Raw genomic sequence first — 13,316 nt, forward strand, 5'->3', positions numbered from 1 at the left:
CATCCCCCGCCTCAACCTTCCACCATCAATATGAAAAACCACAGTATACCATCCCCTTGCCTTTTTCTTTCTGTTCTCCCTCACCCTCCTAGAAGAGTTATTTCCTGGCCCTTTTATTCAAATGGATAGGGACTCCATTCATGGATCTTCCTCCCTTTCCATTGTCATCATCATCGTCATCATTACAAATCCAGTTGACTTTCAGAGTAGTCAGCTCCGGGGCAATAAAGTCCCCGTCCTACACGAAACCAAACAAGTACAGAAATGGCATCACTTCACACACAAGATTCTGATAACCTTGCCTAACAGTTCAATATATAATAAATACTTTTGATGTAGCCTCATGCAAATTTTATTCTTGATAGTAGACAATTGGACTACAAAAATTCAATCATTCAAGTCTGATTTTTGTAAACTACATGTAAAGTTTCAGGAAGCATTTGGTTCCTTGTTTACTATTATAAACTCTATGCCACAGTTTAAAGAATGGCAACTAAAATAAAAAGTAGGCAAACAATTGCTAAAAACTGATAAAAACTGATAAAAACAGGCAAAAAACTAAATGGGCAAAAGGACTGATCTAACAGATAGATCATTAGTTATCATGAGGAAGGGTGTGTAACCTCTCGGTGGCTCTCTATTGAGATTATATGCAGAGTCAAGAAACATTCAAATCGCAGCCAAATGATGAAACTCCTTGATCAACCTACATTCAAAATCCTTGCCTAGAACTGAATGGATTGAAGCAGTGCACAGTACACAAATACATTTTTTCCACACAATCTGGCTAACAGCTTGACCTCGTGGTAAGCAAAATGATGAGTGATGACAGGGATGTTGTATTGTATATTAATAATACGTATGCACTTGTGTAATTTTGAAGCTATAATCGTAGTATGTTTTAATCTGTAATTCTATACTGTTCTGTTGCACTTTTGTATTGCTCTTATATTTTGTAAGTCACCCTGGATAAGGACCTGCTAAGAAATGAATAAACATAATTACATTCAAATGTTAGTCATCCCCTTGTGGTCTGCTACAGCTTTACACACAGTTGTTGTGTTCAGGGGCGTCGCAAGGGGGTAGGCATCCTAGGCAATTGCCTGGGGCCCCGGGTTGAGGGGGGGCCCCCCAAATGTGACCCACTCTACCGGGAGAAAACTCTGCTGCCCCCACATACCCTAGAATCACCTCTGGTTGTGTTAGAGTGATAACTTCTGTTCATACTCCTCCAGACTGTACAGTGCCTTGACTAATCCTTTAAAATTAGTTTTTAATCATTCATCCAGTCTGTGGTAGTATCTGTCCAATACTGATTCACCACACTTAGGACTAGACCGAATCAAAAATGTGTGGCACCTGTAAATCACAAATTACGTTGTAACCTGTTGCGATAGGGTACAGATGTGTACTTTGCCGTTTGCAGGTAAGTCAAATTTCTGATTAGGTCTAGCCCTTAATCATTATCAGGCTGGCAGTTACTGATTCTGCAGACAACACATCGCCTTATTGTAACATAGTGTGGGGTGTGTAGCATAGTACCTGTAGTACAAACATGGTGTCACCATCTCATTCCAGCTGAATAACGACTACATTGATGCTTTGGCATTTAAAAGAAATAAATGGCCTATGTCTCCCATTTTTTGAGTGTTATTGCTGGAAATGTTGTACAGCACTGCAGATGCACTAGAAAATGTCTTAACAGAGAAACAGTCCATTATATCAATGATGGGTCACAATCCACTTAGGTGTGGCACCTAATTAGACACTGTGTAAATATAATCACAGATATTTTAAATAACTTCCTTCTCCAGAAACAACAACAAGTGATGTTCTATGTCCGCACAATCCTCAGATCAGAAACTCTCATTGTATAACGAGATACTAGAAATGAGTCTGTGTGCTATAATGGTAGATGGTACAAACTATTAGAATATTGATATACACTCACCTAAAGGATTATTAGGAACACCATACTAATACTGTGTTTGACCCCCTTTCGCCTTCAGAACTGCCTTAATTCTACGTGGCATTGATTCAACAAGGTGCTGAAAGCATTCTTTAGAAATGTTGGCCCATATTGATAGGATAGCATCTTGCAGTTGATGGAGATTTGTGGGATGCACATCCAGGGCACGAAGCTCCCGTTCCACCACATCCCAAAGATGCTCTATTGGGTTGAGATCTGGTGACTGTGGGGGCCAGCTTAGTACAGTGAACTCATTGTCATGTTCAAGAAACCAATTTGAAATGATTCAACCTTTGTGACATGGTGCATTATCCTGCTGGAAGTAGCCATCAGAGGATGGGTACATGGTGGTCATAAAGGGATGGACATGGTCAGAAACAATGCTCAGGTAGGCCGTGGCATTTAAACGATGCCCAATTGGCACTAAGGGGCCTAAAGTGTGCCAAGAAAACATCCCCCACACCATTACACCACCATCACCACCAGCCTGCACAGTGGTAACAAGGCATGATGGATCCATGTTCTCATTCTGTTTACGCCAAATTCTGACTCTACCATCTGAATGTCTCAACAGAAATCGAGACTCATCAGACCAGGCAACATTTTTCCAGTCTTCAACTGTCCAATTTTGGTGAGCTTGTGCAAATTGTAGCCTCTTTTTCCTATTTGTAGTGGAGATGAGTGGTACCCGGTGGGGTCTTCTGCTGTTGTAGCCCATCCGCCTCAAGGTTGTACGTGTTGTGGCTTCACAAATGCTTTGCTGCATACCTCGGTTGTAACGAGTGCTTATTTCAGTCAAAGTTGCTCTTCTATCAGCTTGAATCAGTCGGCCCATTCTCCTCTGACCTCTAGCATAAACAAGGCATTTTCGCCCACAGGACTGCCGCATACTGGATGTTTTTCCCTTTTCACACCATTCTTTGTAAACCCTAGAAATGGTTGTGCGTGAAAATCCCAGTAACTGAGCAGATTGTGAAATACTCAGACCGGCCCGTCTGGCACCAACAACCATGCCACGCTCAAAATTGCTTAAATCACCTTTCTTTCCCATTCAGACATTCAGTTTGGAGTTCAGGAGATTGTCTTGACCAGGACCACACCCCTAAATGCATTGAAGCAACTGCCATGTGATTGGTTGGGTAGATAATTGCATTAATGAGAAATTGAACAGGTGTTCCTAATAATCCTTTAGGTGAGTGTAGTTTAATTTAGCTAATTCTTCAAACCGTTTAAGATGACTCTTATCTGTTCAAGCAGTTCAGCAGGCAAAACAGTTTATTAATTTACAGTGTAGTGGCGATATTTTGTTAAAGATTGCTATGTTTTAGATAACATGCAGCTGGTTGTACATGCATAACACTGTTCTGTGACCTTGTGGTCTCTGGTATGGGAAGTGCTCAGTGCTGACAAGGATGTTAACCTCCAATGATATGTAGTGGCTGTGCTGGTGGGGAGTGATAACTTTAGCCTATACTCCTCCACACAATCCAGCAACTCGCACAGTCCTTCATTATTCTCATTCTTCATCCATAGCTCTCTCTGGTCACCATATTGCTTTTAAATACCTTGACCAACATCATCCACCTTGATTAGTGTCTTTCTAAAACTCATAGAAAGGTTTGTATAAGACACCATTTGGCGTTTAATGAGTATGATGTGAATCTGTATATCCCATTAAGAAAGATAGTGTACCCTCTCTAATTCTTTCACTTTCCAACTTACTTTCAGTTCTGGTAACTCAAACACACACACAAACTGAACCTCTAATTAAATATCATTATAATATTTTTTTAGCTTTACATTATTAGAATGAGTAGTAATACTAGTAATAGTTATAATTAATAACACTGGAAGGTTAAAACTCCCGATGTAGCCATGAGAAAAGGATGCTGTTTGGCTTGAGTTTGGGTGTGGTGGATTTATACTATTAATGAATATACATGGTTTAAATAACACTGTTCCATTGTCAAGGTACACACTTTCAAAATGAAGGAGCAACACAAACTGGTGCTGTGAGATATTCAGTTCTCTTCATGCTTTTCCACACACACACACACACACACACACACACACACACACGTGTATTTGTGCAATGCTAGTCTGATTTGTGTTGAGGGTGCCTGGGGTATGGAGAAAGGTCTTGTGTAACCTCTCTGTTGAGATGATATGGAGAGCCTTGATACCTCTACATCACAGGCCTCCTCTACCATAATTGTCTTTGCTGTATTGTCAAAGTGTTGGTTTTATTTCAGCCAACATCATTCATCTGGTCAGTGTTAATGTCTTTCCCATATATATTAATTCTACATAATGGTTATCAGACTTGCACTGACTGACTTGGCTGACAACAGATCCCTCTATAGTAACAATCCCCAGACAGAGCTAAGTAATGTGGTTTCTGTCACACAGACGTGATGAAAATGGAGCATCACCAGCTAAAATACCTTCTCACCTCACTATATAGTGATTGTGCTAATGCTTTGCCAATTTAAACAGTGTAGTGTCCTACCTCTCTCATTTCAGTACAAGGTATAGGCATGGCCCACAGCCATGTGAAACAGTGCAATGTGATGTTCCCCGTGTTCACATTCGTATCTGCACTAAATTGAATTGCTCCATAATTCCTAAAACATAAAAGTTGTCAGTGGAGCATTAATAAAAAGGTGCACTTTGTTTCAATATAGTTTAAAACACTTTACATGTAAACATGTTTGTAAAACAATCTTGTCAAGTGTAACACTGCCCTGTGTGGCGCAGTGAGGGGCCACCCTGAACTGCCCTGCACCTCTCTGGGTCCCTGAGGAGGAAAATGCCCCCCCAACTTGATACAACAGAAGGTGTCAGGCTCCCTGTGGTGGAGAGGCAGGGAGTAGAGCCTGAGTGAGAGCGAGTGAGAGCGAGTTAGAGAGTGAGAGCACAGATGCAAAATCATGGTGAAGGATTGCATTTATGGACTTGGTTGTCCGTGTTCATGATTAGTTCGGTGTGTAGAGAGGGACCTGTGTACATGCGTTAGTTTGACTCAAATCAGAGTTTTTGTTTTCGGTTTCTGCATTTCCGTTTTGTTTTGAGTACTAATAAATCACTACTTTTGCAGAATAATCATGCCTGTTGTTCCCTGAGCCCCATTTCCTAGTTGTATAATGCATCTCATACAGAGATAATTCATAAGTTAAATATTCCTGATGTAGTCATGAGAAAAGGATGTGGTTTGGTTTAGTAAATAAACCTGTTATGAAAACATCCCTGTTCCATTGGCAGGGTTCATTGCTTAGAGAATGAAGCAAACCCAAACTGGTGCTGTGAGATTTTCTGGAGTACTTTTCCACACACGCACCAGTCCTTGTGTACGTCTACTGAAAGTGGCTTTCTTGTGTGTGTTGAGGGAGCCCAGCATATTAAGACAAGTCTGGTTCGACCTCTCCGAGTGTGGATCTGTATTGAGTAGATTTAAAGAGTTGTGAGATATCTCAACCCCAGCCAAGTGGCAAACAGGTAAGAACACTTACAGGGTGATTTGTGGTCTCTGGTTGGCAAGAAGGTCAGTGATGACAAACCTGTTAGCCATGTCCTTGTTATGCCAGGTTAGCCATCCCCTTGCTGTCTGAGTCTAGAGACAAAAAGATGCAAACCAGTTCCACTGGCCCACATAACTGCAATTCATACTTCTCAAGACTATACAGTGCCTTCAACAATCCTTTATCATTCCCTTATTTCCCATCTTTCTGTGATCTGGTCCAAGTGTTGTTTTTTAACACCATCCATTTGCTCTGTTGCAATGTTGTTCCTATATTAAATTAATCATTTAATATCCATCAGGCTTGTAGTTACTGAATTTGTTACACATTACTCTAATATAACAATCCCCCATGTGGGGTGTAGCATAGTACCTGTAATACAAACACTGGCCTTTAGCCCTAATGCAGAGTCATCTTCACCATGTATAATGCCATCTCATCCAAGCTGAAAAACTTCTACATTGATACTTTGCCAATCACAACAATCAATCTCCCATTGGTGTTGTGTTTTTTCTGGAAACTTGGTACAGCACCACAGCTTCAGTTAAAAATGTCTACACCTGCTGACAGAGTAAAGTATGTGTAAACACTACATCTCTGCATGTGTGAGAGAATGAAATAGAGCAGTTAATGTAAAAATACATATTTTTTTCAGAAGTTTGACTCAATTTGTTTGGATTCTATTTGTGTTCTTCTTTCACCTAAGCCACTTTAAGGGATCATGTTGATTATATTATAATACATCTAAAATAATGAAAAAATGACCAGCTGAATTGTACAAGTTCAGTCTTAACATATTTTGACAAAAAAGCTTTCCAATCTAATTAGCTGTGATGTGGCTTAAATAAGACAATATACAGTTAAATTCTGAATATTCCTTATCGGTTATAAAAAGTCCTCTTTGGATTGAAAATTTAAATAATTACTCAATCCCTAAAGTACATTGCTCCAAGAGGAAATTAATGACAAATGGGTGCTGTGAGATTCTGTTCTGTGATCCCTTTGATAAAACATCTCAGTTATTCAAAATTTAGAATAAATGCTCTCAACTGCACTCTAACCAGCCAAGTCAAAGACAAAGTAGTATGTAAATATTTGTATTTCTCAGTTTCAGGCAGATAAATACCAGTTACATTTCAGTTGAAGTTACAATATCGACCGAAACATTCCCATTTAAAATATTACAATAACTTGCATCCACACAATCAAAAATAAACCTCACAAAAAAGTGCAAAATATATATATTTTTTTTACTGATAATCAAAGCAGTTCAATTTTGTATTGCTTTCACAGAACATGTTTCTTGCACTTTGAGTCTAGACCACCTACTTTGTTGCGAGAAAGGTTAGCCTGATTGGCTGGGTCCTGAGTCAGCCACCCTGATGTTCTACCAAAATATACAAAATCTGTGAATTTTTAACATTCATGTGAACAGAGAACATTTGCTAATACGCATGATGCATTGAAAGGTTTGTATAAGACACCATTTGGCGTTTAATGAGTATGATGTGAATCTGTATATCCCATTAAGAAAGATAGTGTACCCTCTCTAATTCTTTCACTTTCCAACTTACTTTCAGTTCTGGTAACTCAAACACACACACAAACTGAACCTCTAATTAAATATCATTATAATATTTTTTTAGCTTTACATTATTAGAATGAGTAGTAATACTAGTAATAGTTATAATTAATAACACTGGAAGGTTAAAACTCCCGATGTAGCCATGAGAAAAGGATGCTGTTTGGCTTGAGTTTGGGTGTGGTGGATTTATACTATTAATGAATATACATGGTTTAAATAACACTGTTCCATTGTCAAGGTACACACTTTCAAAATGAAGGAGCAACACAAACTGGTGCTGTGAGATATTCAGTTCTCTTCATGCTTTTCCACACACACACACACACACACACACACACACACACGTGTATTTGTGCAATGCTAGTCTGATTTGTGTTGAGGGTGCCTGGGGTATGGAGAAAGGTCTTGTGTAACCTCTCTGTTGAGATGATATGGAGAGCCTTGATACTTCTACATCACAGGCCTCCTCTACCATAATTGTCTTTGCTGTATTGTCAAAGTGTTGGTTTTATTTCAGCCAACATCATTCATCTGGTCAGTGTTAATGTCTTTCCCATATATATTAATTCTACATAATGGTTATCAGACTTGCACTGACTGACTTGGCTGACAACAGATCCCTCTATAGTAACAATCCCCAGACAGAGCTAAGTAATGTGGTTTCTGTCACACAGACGTGATGAAAATGGAGCATCACCAGCTAAAATACCTTCTCACCTCACTATATAGTGATTGTGCTAATGCTTTGCCAATTTAAACAGTGTAGTGTCCTACCTCTCTCATTTCAGTACAAGGTATAGGCATGGCCCACAGCCATGTGAAACAGTGCAATGTGATGTTCCCCGTGTTCACATTCGTATCTGCACTAAATTGAATTGCTCCATAATTCCTAAAACATAAAAGTTGTCAGTGGAGCATTAATAAAAAGGTGCACTTTGTTTCAATATAGTTTAAAACACTTTACATGTAAACATGGTTGTAAAACAATCTTGTCAAGTGTAACACTGCCCTGTGTGGCGCAGTGAGGGGCCACCCTGAACTGCCCTGCACCTCTCTGGGTCCCTGAGGAGGAAAATGCCCCCCCAACTTGATACAACAGAAGGTGTCAGGCTCCCTGTGGTGGAGAGGCAGGGAGTAGAGCCTGAGTGAGAGCGAGTGAGAGCGAGTTAGAGAGTGAGAGCACAGATGCAAAATCATGGTGAAGGATTGCATTTATGGACTTGGTTGTCCGTGTTCATGATTAGTTCGGTGTGTAGAGAGGGACCTGTGTACATGCGTTAGTTTGACTCAAATCAGAGTTTTTGTTTTCGGTTTCTGCATTTCCGTTTTGTTTTGAGTACTAATAAATCACTACTTTTGCAGAATAATCATGCCTGTTGTTCCCTGAGCCCCATTTCCTAGTTGTATAATGCATCTCATACAGAGATAATTCATAAGTTAAATATTCCTGATGTAGTCATGAGAAAAGGATGTGGTTTGGTTTAGTAAATAAACCTGTTATGAAAACATCCCTGTTCCATTGGCAGGGTTCATTGCTTAGAGAATGAAGCAAACCCAAACTGGTGCTGTGAGATTTTCTGGAGTACTTTTCCACACACGCACCAGTCCTTGTGTACGTCTACTGAAAGTGGCTTTCTTGTGTGTGTTGAGGGAGCCCAGCATATTAAGACAAGTCTGGTTCAACCTCTCCGAGTGTGGATCTGTATTGAGTAGATTTAAAGAGTTGTGAGATATCTCAACCCCAGCCAAGTGGCAAACAGGTAAGAACACTTACAGGGTGATTTGTGGTCTCTGGTTGGCAAGAAGGTCAGTGATGACAAACCTGTTAGCCATGTCCTTGTTATGCCAGGTTAGCCATCCCCTTGCTGTCTGAGTCTAGAGACAAAAAGATGCAAACCAGTTCCACTGGCCCACATAACTGCAATTCATACTTCTCAAGACTATACAGTGCCTTCAACAATCCTTTATCATTCCCTTATTTCCCATCTTTCTGTGATCTGGTCCAAGTGTTGTTTTTTAACACCATCCATTTGCTCTGTTGCAATGTTGTTCCTATATTAAATTAATCATTTAATATCCATCAGGCTTGTAGTTACTGAATTTGTTACACATTACTCTAATATAACAATCCCCCATGTGGGGTGTAGCATAGTACCTGTAATACAAACACTGGCCTTTAGCCCTAATGCAGAGTCATCTTCACCATGTATAATGCCATCTCATCCAAGCTGAAAAACTTCTACATTGATACTTTGCCAATCACAACAATCAATCTCCCATTGGTGTTGTGTTTTTTCTGGAAACTTGGTACAGCACCACAGCTTCAGTTAAAAATGTCTACACCTGCTGACAGAGTAAAGTATGTGTAAACACTACATCTCTGCATGTGTGAGAGAATGAAATAGAGCAGTTAATGTAAAAATACATATTTTTTTCAGAAGTTTGACTCAATTTGTTTGGATTCTATTTGTGTTCTTCTTTCACCTAAGCCACTTTAAGGGATCATGTTGATTATATTATAATACATCTAAAATAATGAAAAAATGACCAGCTGAATTGTACAAGTTCAGTCTTAACATATTTTGACAAAAAAGCTTTCCAATCTAATTAGCTGTGATGTGGCTTAAATAAGACAATATACAGTTAAATTCTGAATATTCCTTATCGGTTATAAAAAGTCCTCTTTGGATTGAAAATTTAAATAATTACTCAATCCCTAAAGTACATTGTTCCAAGAGGAAATTAACGACAAATGGGTGCTGTGAGATTCTGTTCTGTGATCCCTTTGATAAAACATCTCAGTTATTCAAAATTTAGAATAAATGCTCTCAACTGCACTCTAACCAGCCAAGTCAAAGACAAAGTAGTATGTAAATATTTGTATTTCTCAGTTTCAGGCAGATAAATACCAGTTACATTTCAGTTGAAGTTACAATATCGACCGAAACATTCCCATTTAAAATATTACAATAACTTGCATCCACACAATCAAAAATAAACCTCACAAAAAAGTGCAAAATATATATATATTTTTTACTGATAATCAAAGCAGTTCAATTTTGTATTGCTTTCACAGAACATGTTTCTTGCACTTTGAGTCTAGACCACCTACTTTGTTGCGAGAAAGGTTAGCCTGATTGGCTGGGTCCTGAGTCAGCCACCCTGATGTTCTACCAAAATATACAAAATCTGTGAATTTTTAACATTCATGTGAACAGAGAACATTTGCTAATACGCATGATGCATTGAAAGGTTTGTATAAGACACCATTTGGCGTTTAATGAGTATGATGTGAATCTGTATATCCCATTAAGAAAGATAGTGTACCCTCTCTAATTCTTTCACTTTCCAACTTACTTTCAGTTCTGGTAACTCAAACACACACACAAACTGAACCTCTAATTAAATATCATTATAATATTTTTTTAGCTTTACATTATTAGAATGAGTAGTAATACTAGTAATAGTTATAATTAATAACACTGGAAGGTTAAAACTCCCGATGTAGCCATGAGAAAAGGATGCTGTTTGGCTTGAGTTTGGGTGTGGTGGATTTATACTATTAATGAATATACATGGTTTAAATAACACTGTTCCATTGTCAAGGTACACACTTTCAAAATGAAGGAGCAACACAAACTGGTGCTGTGAGATATTCAGTTCTCTTCATGCTTTTCCACACACACACACACACACACACACACACGTGTATTTGTGCAATGCTAGTCTGATTTGTGTTGAGGGTGCCTGGGGTATGGAGAAAGGTCTTGTGTAACCTCTCTGTTGAGATGATATGGAGAGCCTTGATACTTCTACATCACAGGCCTCCTCTACCATAATTGTCTTTGCTGTATTGTCAAAGTGTTGGTTTTATTTCAGCCAACATCATTCATCTGGTCAGTGTTAATGTCTTTCCCATATATATTAATTCTACATAATGGTTATCAGACTTGCACTGACTGACTTGGCTGACAACAGATCCCTCTATAGTAACAATCCCCAGACAGAGCTAAGTAATGTGGTTTCTGTCACACAGACGTGATGAAAATGGAGCATCACCAGCTAAAATACCTTCTCACCTCACTATATAGTGATTGTGCTAATGCTTTGCCAATTTAAACAGTGTAGTGTCCTACCTCTCTCATTTCAGTACAAGGTATAGGCATGGCCCACAGCCATGTGAAACAGTGCAATGTGATGTTCCCCGTGTTCACATTCGTATCTGCACTAAATTGAATTGCTCCATAATTCCTAAAACATAAAAGTTGTCAGTGGAGCATTAATAAAAAGGTGCACTTTGTTTCAATATAGTTTAAAACACTTTACATGTAAACATGGTTGTAAAACAATCTTGTCAAGTGTAACACTGCCCTGTGTGGCGCAGTGAGGGGCCACCCTGAACTGCCCTGCACCTCTCTGGGTCCCTGAGGAGGAAAATGCCCCCCCAACTTGATACAACAGAAGGTGTCAGGCTCCCTGTGGTGGAGAGGCAGGGAGTAGAGCCTGAGTGAGAGCGAGTGAGAGCGAGTTAGAGAGTGAGAGCACAGATGCAAAATCATGGTGAAGGATTGCATTTATGGACTTGGTTGTCCGTGTTCATGATTAGTTCGGTGTGTAGAGAGGGACCTGTGTACATGCGTTAGTTTGACTCAAATCAGAGTTTTTGTTTTCGGTTTCTGCATTTCCGTTTTGTTTTGAGTACTAATAAATCACTACTTTTGCAGAATAATCATGCCTGTTGTTCCCTGAGCCCCATTTCCTAGTTGTATAATGCATCTCATACAGAGATAATTCATAAGTTAAATATTCCTGATGTAGTCATGAGAAAAGGATGTGGTTTGGTTTAGTAAATAAACCTGTTATGAAAACATCCCTGTTCCATTGGCAGGGTTCATTGCTTAGAGAATGAAGCAAACCCAAACTGGTGCTGTGAGATTTTCTGGAGTACTTTTCCACACACGCACCAGTCCTTGTGTACGTCTACTGAAAGTGGCTTTCTTGTGTGTGTTGAGGGAGCCCAGCATATTAAGACAAGTCTGGTTCAACCTCTCCGAGTGTGGATCTGTATTGAGTAGATTTAAAGAGTTGTGAGATATCTCAACCCCAGCCAAGTGGCAAACAGGTAAGAACACTTACAGGGTGATTTGTGGTCTCTGGTTGGCAAGAAGGTCAGTGATGACAAACCTGTTAGCCATGTCCTTGTTATGCCAGGTTAGCCATCCCCTTGCTGTCTGAGTCTAGAGACAAAAAGATGCAAACCAGTTCCACTGGCCCACATAACTGCAATTCATACTTCTCAAGACTATACAGTGCCTTCAACAATCCTTTATCATTCCCTTATTTCCCATCTTTCTGTGATCTGGTCCAAGTGTTGTTTTTTAACACCATCCATTTGCTCTGTTGCAATGTTGTTCCTATATTAAATTAATCATTTAATATCCATCAGGCTTGTAGTTACTGAATTTGTTACACATTACTCTAATATAACAATCCCCCATGTGGGGTGTAGCATAGTACCTGTAATACAAACACTGGCCTTTAGCCCTAATGCAGAGTCATCTTCACCATGTATAATGCCATCTCATCCAAGCTGAAAAACTTCTACATTGATACTTTGCCAATCACAACAATCAATCTCCCATTGGTGTTGTGTTTTTTCTGGAAACTTGGTACAGCACCACAGCTTCAGTTAAAAATGTCTTAACAGAGAAACGAATGGTCACCTGCTGACAGAGTAAAGGATGTGGAATATTTACTGTAAACACTATGTCTCTGCACATGTCAGAGAATGAAAGAGTTAATGTAAAAATACATATTAATTGAAACTCCACGAGGTGAGATCTTGCATGGAAACCCAGACCGAGGGAGAATGACAGTTATTTTGTGTTTCTTCCATTTGTGAATAATCGCACCAACTGTTGTCAGCTTCTCACCAAGCTGCTTGGCGATGGTCTTGTAGCCCATTCCAGCCTTGTGTAGGTCTACAATCTTGTCCCTGACATCCTTGGACAGCTCTTTGGTCTTGGCCATGGTGAAGAGTTTGGAATCTGATTGATTGATTGCTTCTGTGGACAGGTGTCTTTTATACAGGTAACGATCTGAGATTAGGAGCACTCCCTTTAAGAGAGTGCTCCTAATCTCAGCTCGTTACCTGTATAAAAGACACCTGGGAGCCAGAAATCTTGCTGATTGATAGGGGATCAAATACTTATTTCCCTCATTAACATGCAAATCAATTAATAAC

This window comes from Amia ocellicauda, chromosome 4 (assembly GCF_036373705.1).
Source record: "Amia ocellicauda isolate fAmiCal2 chromosome 4, fAmiCal2.hap1, whole genome shotgun sequence".
Lineage (NCBI taxonomy): Eukaryota > Metazoa > Chordata > Actinopteri > Amiiformes > Amiidae > Amia > Amia ocellicauda.